Source organism: Myotis daubentonii, chromosome 11 (genome assembly GCF_963259705.1).
Source record: "Myotis daubentonii chromosome 11, mMyoDau2.1, whole genome shotgun sequence".
Classification (NCBI taxonomy): Eukaryota; Metazoa; Chordata; class Mammalia; order Chiroptera; family Vespertilionidae; genus Myotis; species Myotis daubentonii.
In genome coordinates, this window is record NC_081850.1 from 15,704,363 (window position 1) to 15,716,450 (window position 12,088).

Sequence of the window (12,088 nt, forward strand, 5' to 3'; positions counted from 1 at the left end):
ATTCTCCAGCTGACCTTTAGAACAGATTTAGTCTTATCAAGACGAAAGTGACATTCACAAAATGTGTCCATATATAAGGCCAAATGATGATATTATGTATACTGAACAGCAAATTTCATATAATTTTAGAAGTGAAGCAGAAATTCTACGATTATAGGATGGAATGGAGGAGACTAGTACGGAATAAATATTATGCCTTTGAAATGAGAGAGAATGCTATTGCTTCCTTCCATAGACTTGGACTAATCAGTGGGAAATTGGGAAGAGATACGCAGTTAGGGTCACTCACCAAAATATAAGTCTCACCAAGTTACACTGGGATAGGGATAAAATAGGCTGTTGGAACTGGAAAGTGAAGGCAGAAGATTTCTTCAGCCATAGATTTCCCTGAATATTCTTTAATCAGTAGAGAGGAGAGAGAAGTCCAGAGAGCAGATGCAGGAAAGATCAGCAAAAAAGAGACTTATGAAGGCAAGTCTCCTCTGCAGAAATGGCTGTTCAGTATTCTGCAGCTGAGAGGGGACAGATATGCCTAATTACATTTTATGTTGTCCTTAGTTTTATTCATAGTTCAGTTTCCATTATCGTGAATCCCTCTCAGAACCTAGTTTGTGGATCATACATTCATTCCACTCTATGTTCTTGATAAGGTTTATCAAAGAAAATACTTTGACCTTACCTATAAAAATGGTCCTTTTACAAATTCATCTTCATATATCTGTGTTTTTACATACCAAACTGAGAGCCAAGTGGGGGAGAACCTGAAACCCTCAAAAGGGATTTCCTCTAATATTATTAGTTCTATAATAGTGTAATGTTATGTTAATTTTTAAAAAATGTTTTTATTGATTTCAGAGAGAGGAAGGGAGAGGGAGAGATGGATAGAAGCATTGATAGAGAATTGATCAGCCGCCTCCTGCTTGCCCCCTACTGGGAATGGAGCCCACAACCCAGGCATGTGCTCTGACTAGGAATCAAACTGTGACCTCCTGGTTCATGGGATGATGCTCAAACAACTGAGCCACATCACCTGGGCTGTTTTTCATATATTTTCATATATTTTTCATATATTTTTATCTAGCCTTTCTAAGTGTTTGCAGCAGAGGAGGTGGTCATTATTAAAATATTTCTCCATTCTGATGGAAATGCTGCATCATTTTTTTTCTATTCAGTTTTTCCTATAGCAGAAATCATATTTTGTATGCAACTTTTACTAGGTGTACCAGTTAATAATGGTAGATTTTATAATCAAAGAAACATGGTAATTTCAAGAGAAACATCAAAAGTGCTTTGTTCAAAGTAATGTCCATCGCTTGCTACACATTTCCCCCATCTTTCAGGTAATTTGTGGATACCGTCCCAATAGAACTCTTCTTGTTTTGAGGCAAACCATTCAGAGACCCAATTTTCCACTTCTTTGTACGTTTTGAAGTGCTGCTCAGAATGTGTGTGTGCTATCAATCAGAACAAGTGGTAAACTGAAGGAGCAAGGTCTAGTGAATACAGTGGGTAGGTTAATACTTACCAGGCAAGATCTTTTAACGTGTGTTTAACTGGTTTTAAAGTGTGTGATGGTGTGTTGTCATGAAGCAAAATTACTTTGCCATGTCCTCTGGCCCATTCTGGTGGTTTCACAATCAAAGCATGGTTCAAATTGATTATTAGTTGTCAGTAGCAATCAGTATTAATGGTTTCACCTGGTTTTAGAAGCTCATAATACACCACTCCTTCCTGATCCCACCAAATGCAGAGTATTGTCTTCTTTCCGAAGCGATTTGTCCTTGCAGTCCATGTTGATGGTTGACCTCGATCAACCCATGATTTTGTGCATTTGCGATTCTCAAAATAAATCCACTTTTCATCGCCAGTCACAATTCGATGCAAAAAAGACTTTCTTTCGTGCCACTGAAGCAACATTTTACTGATGATTTTTCGGTTTTCCATTTGTCTCTCGTTCAGTTGATGTGGCACCCATTTTCCTTCCTTTAACATCTTTCCCATTGCTTGTAAATGATCGGAAATTGTTTGCTGAGCAACGTTTAATATTTCTGCAAGTTGTTTTTGAGTTTGGCGCACATCTTCATCCAATAATGCTTGTTATTGTTGATCTTCAAACTTTTTCGGTTGACCTTGACGTTCTTTGCATTTCACATCGAAATCATCACTTTTAAAGCGTTTAAACCAGCGTTCACAAGTATCTTGAGATGGAGTATGTTCACCATAAGCTTCCCGAAGTTTATGATAATCTTTTCTTCAAAATAAAGTAATGAATTAAAATTCCCACAAATGGTCTTTTTTTGGCATGAAATTCGACATTTTTAAGGTAAGAATATCTATGATGTTAATGCCTTAAGAACATTTGACATAAGTTTTGAAGTTTGCTGTTAATACAACAAAATAGCATACATATCAAATTTATATATATCAACATATGTGTAACTCCATCTATTGAAAAAAATCCACATTATTAACTGGTACACCTAGTAAGGCTTTAGTTTTTCACTTAGTGTTATAACAATAAGTTTGTCTATGTTATTACAAACTATGATTTCTGAACCGTGTCCAGCATGGCCAGTGGTGAACCTGAGGAGGGGCAGTGAAGAATTAAAGAAAACAGACAAGAGAATATAGTTGGGGCCAGGTGGATCACCTCACCTGGATGAGGACACAGTGACACAGCCTATAAAGCCGAGTCCTTATTTTATAGTCAGATCACACAAAGCAAAACAAGGGCTTGGTCAAGATGTTTACATTGTTTTTGCAAGTTTCAAATGTGCTTCTTTCCTGTTGTGGCAATTCTCTGAAATCTACCAAGCTTTGTTTTGGCAGCACTTGCTGCACCTCCCGCAGCACACATCTCTCAGCTACCTAGGACAGGTGGTCAACAAACTGCGGCTCGTGAGCCACATGCAGCTCTTTGGCCCCTTGAGTATGGCCACGAAGTTTCAATAACACTGTGTGCGCGTGCCTGCACGTGGTATTTTGTGGAAGAGCCACACTCAAGGGGCTGCAGTTTGCTGACCACTGATCTAGGACTACAAGGTTGGACTGTAAGGTCAGGCTTACAACCACAGCCTTTGTCTAAAATTGTGCTGGGAGAGCCTTGCCCTCCAAGCTGGGACTTGTATGTGGCTTTGCCACAAGAGGACCATGCCCTCGCATCAGGCCAAGGCTTGAACCTGTCCAAACGCTGTAGCCGCTCTCCATAGACTTCAACTTAATTGGTAATCAAGTATTTCTCTCCATGCATGTACCATAAATTATGTTTACCATTTTACTATGTTTTGACATTTGGGTTGTTTATAAGTTATGTATTCTCATAAATAAGGCTATGTTGAACATGTTTGTTCCCCATTTTATTCCAGATTAGTAGCCTTAGAATTGAAAATTCTAAGCATTTTACAAAAATTTTACAAAAACTCAGTCATGTGTTTATATGAATACTAAAGTCCCGTTGCACAAAATTTGTACAGGGGTAGAGTCCCTAGGCCTGACCTGTGATCAGGGCCAATCTGTGGGGTGACCAGTGGGACAATCGGGAGGCCCTCACTGGCACCTGCCTTGGCTGGCCTGGCGCCGGCTACTCGCCAGCCCTGCCCCCCCCCCACCAGTTGCCTCCCTCTGCAGCGTGACTGGCAAGGTGATTGGGAGGCCCCCGCTGGCACCCACTTTGGCTGGCCTGGCGCTGCCCACTCACCGGCCCCACCGCTGCCACCGGTCGCCTCCCTATGTGCAGTGATTGGGGGCCCTCGTTGGCACCTGCCCTGGCTGGCCTGGGGCTTGTGGGATGGGGGCAGCTCTTGCATTGAGTGCCCCCTTGGTGGTCAGTAGGTTCACAGGTCGTTCCACCATTCAGTCTATTTGCATATTAGGCTTTTATTATATAGGATGCTTAAATTGACCTTTTTGTTAATTCTCACCCGAGGATATTTTTTTCATTGATTTTTGTAGAGAGAAGAGAGTGGAAGGGAGGGAGGGAGGGGGAGAGAGACAGTGATTTGAGAGAGACACATGGATCGGTTGCATCCAGCATGCACCCTGACAGGGGTGGGGAACAAACCTGCAACCCAAGTGTGTGCCCTTGACTGGGGATCAAACCTGAGACCCTTCAGTGCATGAGCCAGTGCTCTAACCACTGAGAACACTGGCCAGGGTGAAAGTGACCTTTTAAAAATCACTACAGTTTCAAGTAACCTGAAGAGGGTAGTCTGGATAAATATCCACAGATGATATCCAGAAGATACAACTAGCTCCAAACTGTCGTTTTCCAACAAGTGGCTATTTCTGCTGTGAATACCTCCAGCGGCAGTCATTATGCATCCTTTCTTAGCAACCTGTTCCATCACTTAGTTTTCTGATATTACTGTTATAAATATTTTCATATTTAATCTTAATTGCCCCAGGCTTTCATTTGAGCTATAAATATGTATCTGTGCACTCTCACCCACACATTTAATAATTAACAGCTAATTGGTATCTATGTAAAAATGTGTAGCTCATAGACCTCCTGCCCCTAAAAAGTTAGTGTGTTCGAATTTCTTCACATAAAGAATTGAAAGTTTCAAGAAGTAAAACAGAAAATGTAGCCAGAAATATATCAGAGAAACTCAAAGAGAAATAAATTATCTAGCTGCCCAGCTATAGGCCAAAGCTGGCCCAAGATCAATAGTAGTTACAAAACATTAAGTCTTCTGCCTTCAGGGAGGCAAGTAAAATCTCTACTAGCAATTAAATAGCCCAAAGCAACAATATGAACCAATTGATCAAAGTTATAGGGAGGCAAGGTTTGGCTTACTGTAAGACAAACTTTCTAAAAGTTGAGCTATTCAAGCACATAATGAGCTGGAGAATTCCTAGCACTCAAGACCCTGCAGCACTTGGATTGTTCTTACCAGCATATTACAGAGAGATTCTCACATCAGCGGTCTTGAAACATTTTTTAGAATCATTTCTTCAGACAAAAACTTTTGATGAAAACTGATTATATAAAACAGAGCTTCTCTAGCTGAAGCATGAGCTATCCATGTGGCTACCTTCTTATACCTCAAGTCATCTGTACAGCAACATAGAACACAGCTTAAAAATCCTTTGATACACAGGATTAAACCAGGTAGAGACCTTTAAATTTTGTTCATGAGCTGAGACGCTGTAAAATTCTCTCTTTCGTGTGTGTGCACTTATATGTGCTTTAGAGTGGAGTGAGGGAACTGTTTGGTGGAAATTCTGTATTTTAGAAGTCATAATATAATAGTGGCCCCAGTGCACAAATATCGTGCACGGGGGCGGGGTAGGGGGGAGAGTGTCCCTCAGCCCAGCCTGCACCCTCTCCAATCTGGGACCCCTGGAAGGATGTCCTACTGCTGGTTTACAGGTATTGGGCCTAAATCGGCAGTCGGACATCCCTCTCGCAATCCAGGACTGCTGGCTAACTGCTCACATGGCTGCCTGCCTGATTGCCCCTAACCACTTTGCCTACCGGCCTGCTCACCCCCAAATGCCCCCCCGGCAGCCTGATCACCCTCAACTGCCCCTGTGCCAGTGTGCTCGCCCCCAACTGCTCCCCTGCCAGCCTGCTTGCCCCCAACTGCCACCCCTGTTGGCCTGCTCACTCCAAACTGCCCCCCACAGTCCTGATCACCCCCAACTGGCTCCCCTGCTGGTCTGCTCACCCCCAATGGCCCCCACACACCAGCCTGATCACCCACAACTGCCATCTTATCCTGGCATGATTACCCACAACTGCCCTCTCCCCTTGGACTCTAACTGCCTCTACCTTGGCCCTGCCACCATGGCTTTGTCCAGAAGAATGTCTGGAAGGTCTCCTGGTAGATCTCCCAGTTTAATTAGCATATTACCCTTTTATTAGTATAGAGGCCTGGTGCACGGGTGGGGACCGGCTGGTTTGCCCTGAAGGGTGTCCCAGATCAGGGTGGGGGTTCCCTTGGGGCATTGGGCAGCCTAGGCGAGGGGCCTGTGGTGGTTTGCAGGTTGGCCACACCACCCTTGGGTGAGGGTCCCTGCTGGGTTGCCTGGCCAGCCCGGGTGAGGGGATGATGCCTGTTTGCAGGCTGGCCAGGCCCCCCGTAGACCCAGGTCCCCAGCCACTCCTTCAGCTGCGGCCAGGGAAGGCGGGAAGCTTGGCTTCCTCCATTGCCGGGTCAACCCAAGCCTCCAGCTCCGTGGCCACCACCATCTTTGTTGGGTTAATTTGCATACTTGCTCTGATTGGCTGGTGGGTGTAGCTGAGGGATGGTCAATTTGCATGTTTCCCTTTTATTAGTGTAGACTAGAGGCCCATTGCAGGAAGATTCCTGCAGGAATAGGGCTTCCTCAGGCCTATTCCTGCGCGAATAAGGCTTCCTGCGGCCGGAGCGAAACAGTGAAGGGAATAGGCCCAAGGAAGCACTATTCCTGCAGGAATCTTCCTGCAACGGGCCTCTAGTCTACACTAATAAAAGGGAAACATGCAAAGTGACCGTCCCTCAGCTGCCTCGGCTCCGCTCCCATCTCCACTGCCTTGGCTTCCGTCCTTCTCTGATGCTTCTCTCCCTTCTGCAGTGCTTGGCTTCCTTCTACGCTGTCCTCAGTCTTCACTCCATGCCTGCATATGCAAATTAACCATCTTTGTTGGGTTAATTTGCATACTTGCTCTGATTGGCTGGTGGATGTAGCAGAGTGACAGGCAATTTGCATGTTTCTCTTTTATTAGTGTGGACTACAGGCCCAGTGCACGAAATTTGTGCATGGGGTGGGGGTCCCTCAGCCCGACCTGCACCCTCTCCAATCCGGGAGCCCTCAGGGGATGTCCTACTGATGGCTTTGGCCCACTCCCTGTGGTTCTCTGCTCTCTGCGGTACCTACCTGCTCCACACCATGGCGATGAGCAAGCAGGCCCTGCTGGGTGCTGCCTGTGGGCAGCGCTTGCCTGCTCCTGGGCCACGCTTGGCTGCTCCTGGGTTGTCATGGCGACGGCCAAGCAGGCCCTGCTGGGTGCTGTCTGCAGACGCGCTTGCCTGCTCGGGGGTTGCCGCAGCAATGGCCAAGCAGGCCCTCTGGCCGCAGACACTCCAGAGGCAGCAGAGCAGCGAGGCTTGATCTGCTACCAGAATGGGCGGATCCTGCCACTCTGCTTGTTCCCCGCGACCCCTGGCCCGGCCGACAGACCCAAACACTCCAGCGGGGCTGAGGGGACTTGGCGCTGCCATCTTTACTCAGGTTATTAGGATACTGTTTGAGTCATAATCTGTATTTTCTGGGATTTGTCATTCTAGGTGTTGACTCAGAATGACCAGACCAATTACATAAGCTTTATTTCTGCATGGTAACCACTATTTACACTATTTCATGTTCATATTCTTTGTATCCTAGCCCTGATAAGAGGCATTTAAAGATAATTGTTTTAGTGACCATTTACCTTTAGCAAAAAATTCATGCACCTAGCACAGAAATCAAAATATATAAATGGATGGAAAGTGACAAGTAATTCTATTTCCAACCTTGTCCTGATTTATCTTGTTCTCCCCTAAACTCATCAATCTTACTAGTTTCTTTTACGTATTCTTTTGCTTTTCTTTAAAATTAATCAAGAAACTGGTTAATTGTTTTATTTTGTTACAACAATCAAAAATTCTCCACCTTTCACCCTTACAATTTTAAATATCAGATTATTGTTGGAACCAATATATTGTATTCGTCATTTACAAAGAAAACCATTTGCTGTCTACTCGTTTTCCCACAGGCAACGGGGGACCCAATATTCACAGAAATACAGATTCTGAACATTTTTAATTGTTGAAAAAAAATGAGCAAACTTCCCATCAAAGTGTCGCAAGAAATTGGGTAATACAACAATGAAAAAGATTCTCAGGTTTTGAAATATTTCTATGTAATACCAAGGTGTAGATTCCTCTCATTGCATTTACAAGTATAATGTTCTAAAAATGCCTTCCTTCCAGGGAAAACTGATGTGGTCAAATTATGGGATTTAATTACACAATTCCACTTCAACTAGTCTAAATTCAGTATGCTTAGTATAAAGCCACCCTTGAGAGATGGGATGGAATTAACCTCATTCATGCAGTACCATAGGAGCTCATTTAGTATTAGAAACACTTGACACCAGCATGCCTTCCTAGCCATCTCCTCATAAACAATCTGAAACAACATATGTATTGTAAACTAGAGGCCCGATGCATGAAATTCATATGCGGGGGATGGGGCGGAGGGTTCCCTCAGACTGGCCTGTACCCTTCCAATACGGGACCCCTCAGACATTCCTCTCGCAGTCCAGGACCACTGGTTCCTAACTGCTCGCCTGCCTGATCGCCCCTAACCCCTCTGCCCGTCTGCCTATGCCCCTAACTGCTCCCCTGCCTGTCTGATCACCCCTAATCACTCTGCCTGATTGCCCTTAACGACTCTGCCTGCCTGATCACCCCTATCACCCCTAACCACTCCTCTGCCAGCCTCATTGCCCCTAACCGCTCTGCTTGCCTGACTGATTGCCCCTAACTGCTTGCTGGGGGGCGGGGCCTGCCCAGCGAGGGGCCATGGTGGTTCTGGTCTAACAGTCATTACGGTCATGATGCCATTACAGTCTCTGTCCTTTTTTTATATAGGACTAGAGGCCCAGTGCACGAAATGCGTGCACTGCGGGGGGGGGGGAGGGTCCCTCAGCCCAGCCTGACTCCTCTCACAGTCCAGGAGTGCTCAGGGGATGTCCTACTGACAGCTTAGAGCAGGCCTAATCTGCAGTCTGGCCTTCCTCTGTAGGAGGCAACTGGGCTGATCAGGGGAAAGTGCCGCCCCCATCACGATGCTGCTGCTGCCACTGCTGGCCCTCGACCCTGGCTTCTTAGCGCTGGCCCCAACCCTCACCACTGGTGGGTGGGGGGAAATCTGGGGCCAGCTCGGCTGGGGAAGGGCTGTGGGAGGTTGAGGCACAGCAGGTCGCATCCTGTCCAGCCTCTGCAGAGGTGTGGCACCGGGACCAGGCCCACGCCATGCCTCTGTGGCTGCCTCAGTGGAAGGGGCCGTGGTGCTGGACTGGCCTGAGCCATGGTCTCTCCTACAACAATGCCTCTCCCGCGCCACCTCTGTAAAGGGGGGGAAGGTGCGGCCCTCCTCCATGCAGTGCCGCCGTCTCCTGCGGCCTTGGCCTCTCGTGCAGTGCTGGCTATCCCACACAGCCTCTAGCGCAGCGCCAGCTCTCCTACGGCCTCGGCCTCAGCCTCTCACGTCGCAAGGTTCTCCAGAGGACTCAGCCTCTCACTCAGCACTGGTTCTCCCAGACCCTCTCCCGCAGCCTTGGCCTCTCCCATGGTGCTGGCTCTCCCGCGGTGCCAGCCTCTGCGAAAGGGGTCATGGTGCTGGACCGGCCCACGCCACTGCCTCTACTGCAGCGCTGTCCCTCGGCCCTCGCAGCCGCTGTAGCTTTGTCTAGAAGGATGTCCAGAAGTCGTCTGATCTAATTAGCATTTTACCCTTTTATTAGTATAGACTAGAGGCCAGTTGCAGGAAGATTCCTGCAAGAATAGGGCTTCCTGCCGCTGGAGCAAAGCAAAGAAGGGAGCGAAACCCACTGAGGCAGGTTTCGCTCCCGCTCCCAGCTGCTGTGGCTGGGTTTTTTCCTCCCGCTCCCAGCCGCTCCAGCTGGGTTTCCCTCCTGCCTCCTGCCTCCTGCCTCTGCAGCCTTGGCTCCGTTCCTGTCTCCGCTGCCTCTACTTTGCTCCCTTCTGTAAGTGCTTCGCTTCCACGTTGTCTTCAGTCTTTGCTCCCAGCTGGTATATGCAAATTAACCGCCATCTTTGTTGGCGGTTAATCTGCATATCGCGCTGATTAGCCAATTTGTGTAACGAAGGTACGGTCAGTTACCATGTTTGTCTATTATTAGATAGGATGATAGACTTCAGTAAATATATGAACAGTAATCAATTAAGTCTCTTTAAGAATAAAATATTTAGCCCTTTGTATATCAACTCAGACCATGAAAGGTAAAATCGTTCATCAAAAGGTACATTATTTTCAAATATATAACCTAGAAGCTAAAGTAAAAAACAAACAAACAAACAAAAAAACGTTTTTTAATTCAGAGCTCCGCCCAGGCCACTGTCAGTGGTCAAGTGAGGAGACAGGTCCTCTGCCCTGAGGATTGCTACTGCCAGTCTCCAGGAGGCTGTGTTTTCTCCCGCGTCTTCTTTAAGATACCCGCTGCACTGCGGCACGGGGTCACTTGTGGAGGGCAATGGCGAGGGGCCCCCGACACTGCTGTCTTCATTGCAAACAGTAACACTCAAACCAGAAGCCACAGCACCTCCCGGGCCTGCCTCAGCAGCGGGCACCTCCTGGGCATCCTCAAGCTCTCCCCAGTATCCCAGGGCTTTGATGACATCAAGCTACCCATTGGACATGTGTGGTGATCAGAAAGCCATGGGTCAATGCACATTCTGTGAAAAACATGCTTGCATGGCAGATTCCTGATAACATGCTTCACCTTATGCACACTGCACAATTCTCAGGGTCCACGGCGGTGCCCTTTTCTCCGTGCTTTATTGTGTGAAGCGGACGCCGGCCAATAACTTACTTGTTGCTTTTCTATGGCTCTGGCTTCCAAACTGTGAGCCAGTATAAAGGAAACGTTGTATATAGTAAAATGTTAGCCATGCTAATGAGATGATCATCATGGTGATGAAGGCGCTGACCAGGAGCACCCCTGACTGGCCACTGATGAACTCTTGGACATGGCGGGTCCCAACCCCTATGGTCATTTTGACTTGGATTTCTTTTTGTATCAGATGCAAAATTTCTTTGTCTTTTGAGTAGCTAACCATAATGACCTATATTTCCTGTCCCCACGTGGGAAATGGGCGCCGTGAGGTTCCTGTGGCACTCCTTGTTACAAATCACCATGGCCGGCCGAGGCGTTTCTCCACGCCGTCACCAACACCTTGTCCTTGAAGGTGCAGCTCCCACGTGCAACCAGGGCAACCCAGAGCGTGGCTCTGCGGCCACCCGGCACGGGCACCACGAAGTGCATATTGGCGTGCAACTCTCAGGGTTGTCCCTGGCACGCGGAAAGCCCACCAGGCCCAGCGCGCCCTCCTTGGGGAGCTGTCACTGAAGTGGCCACTGTCCGAGATGCTGAACATGGTCCAGTTCAGCCCCTGGTCCACGTACTCGAGGGTCACCACGGCTGAGTACCAGACTTGGCTGACTACCCAGAAAGCCAGAATGCTGCCCTAAGATAAATGTCAGGCCCCAGGAAGAAGGTTAAAGAATTTATAGAGTGTGGTTAACTGCCTGCTGTGATCTGTTAACTTAGAAATGCATTGTTCTTTCTGGTGGTCTATGTGACTACCCACCACATGGCTTTATTATTAACCCCCTATGAGAAAGAGCCCTTCCTGGGAGGGGTTGGATTTCTCCCCTGCCGGCCACCACTGGCAGCAGGCAGCTGCTTTGCCTGTGTAGGTAAGTTTCTCCTATGAAAGCTCTTATGAGTTTGAGTGAGGCTACATATCAGTTCTTCGGAATTGATCCTAAATTTAGAATGTTGGGGCTTTTCCCCAACAGTTGGTGCTGTGAGCAGGATTTCTGAAGAACCCATGAAAGCCCGGAGTGAAATGGGGGGAAACGGGCTCCTCTGGAGGAAATCCCAGGATGGCCATGCTCACGCTTTGCCCAGTTTGCAGGAGTATCGAAGGCTTGGGGATCAGTGAGTGAGAATGGAGATGCCTTGAAAACGCCTGCCAGAGTAGCAGAGTTATGGGAGCCGCTGAAGATAGGTAAGGAAAAGCAAGATGTGAAGGCCACAGTGGTCGCAGTACGCTGGCCCCTCCTTTGTGCGTGTGGTTCTCCTGGGAAGAGGCACTAGCACTAGCCGCTAGGAATCACCATTTGGAGAATCTCCGGTTAGAAGGGGAAACCCACATAGCGCTGGCTGCTCCTACTGAAGGGCTCTGGCAATATCTGTGCATTAGTGATGAGAAGGTGTCCCAAATAGCTTCTAGTTCTTATATATTTAAGGCCTGTCACCTATGTCGAGGTGCGGGGGGTTCCCATATAGGTGCTGCTCCTAAGTGGGGCATGC

The 12,088-nt window shown here is 47.4% G+C and overlaps 1 pseudogene; it reads right to left on the bottom strand.

Moving 5' to 3' along the window:
• Nucleotides 1-10,082: 10,082 nt before the first annotated feature.
• On the bottom strand, nt 10,083-11,666 carry LOC132212688 (E3 ubiquitin-protein ligase RNF149-like; annotated as a pseudogene).
• Between the last annotated feature and the right edge of the window lie 422 nt (nt 11,667-12,088).